Raw genomic sequence first — 1329 nt, forward strand, 5'->3', positions numbered from 1 at the left:
ACATTTATAAATGTATGAATCATATGTTGAAAAACAGACTTTGAAAAATAAATCTGTTCTTTTTTTTTCTTATAAAAGGCTAAATAAAACAAAAAAATATTGGTGGTAATTTTTGACTGTGTAACTTTACAAATGGCACCCCATACAGCTGCACGTTCGGAAAAGACAGAAACAAGAGAGGATCTGATGAAAGTGCTGCCTCAACAGAGGAAAAGTGGAGACGGAAAGAGATCTGGGCCTTTTCATCAAGARCACGGTGAAAGTGGGGTTCACCCACACAGAATTACAAACACACACAGTGGCACACATCCGTCACGACTCACAACTCAATAAAAGTGTCTCTAGCCTTTAAGCTGTACTTTGTCACCTCCAAACACTTCCATAATTCATGGGCTGGTGACAGCACTATTGAACCGAGGACAAAGATGTCTGCCCTGTAGACAAAAAACACACACCCACACACACCTACACACACAAAGAGGCTATGTGGCCAAAGGTATTCATGGACTACAAACCCAGAAACAGAATCTATGTCAGTGGATACATTAGAAAAGGCATTGAATCTCTGTTATTATCCATATTGTGTTACACCACTAGTCAGCCATAACATTATGACTGTTTTGCTGCCAAAACAGACCCATCAAAGCACTAAACTGCTGAAATGATGATGAAGGATTAAAAAACAAGTTAAGTAGGTCCTCTGGATGAGTTTTCCTTGTTTGAGGATTTAGCACAATGCCATCCCTTAGCAAAAAAGTAGTTTATGCAAGTATCCATTAAGTATACTAATTTTAAACTTGAAATAAAAAGTATACTTCCAGTTTACTTTTTATGTACCTATCTGAGATATACTTAATCAAGTTTAACTTACACTATACTTGGCTTGTACTAAAAGTATACTAAATTTTTAAGTATACTTATGTTTAAAGTTTTGGTCAAGATAAACTTCAATAGTACACTTTTCACACAGACTGGTTTATTTGTAGTACATTTCAAGATTAAACTAAAACTATACTTAGATTACTTTCAGTATACTTCTGAATATATTTCATAAACTTTTTGTGGGCTAATTTAGTCCTAGAAGTATATTTGTTAGTAAAATGCTGGTATACTTATATCAGTTTACATGGTAAATAAAAGTACACTTAGGGAAATACACTTTTAAATACTTCAGCATACTTAATGACATGTACTTAAAGTATACATCTTTTTGGTAAGTTTATAAACGTAAAAAGACATAACAGTAAACTTAAAGTATACTTTTCATAAACTTAAAAACATCCCAATTTAGTACAAAGAAGTTTTAAATCAATATACTTTCAAGCACAC

Source organism: Austrofundulus limnaeus, unplaced genomic scaffold, assembly GCF_001266775.1.
Source record: "Austrofundulus limnaeus strain Quisiro unplaced genomic scaffold, Austrofundulus_limnaeus-1.0 Scaffold81, whole genome shotgun sequence".
Lineage (NCBI taxonomy): Eukaryota > Metazoa > Chordata > Actinopteri > Cyprinodontiformes > Rivulidae > Austrofundulus > Austrofundulus limnaeus.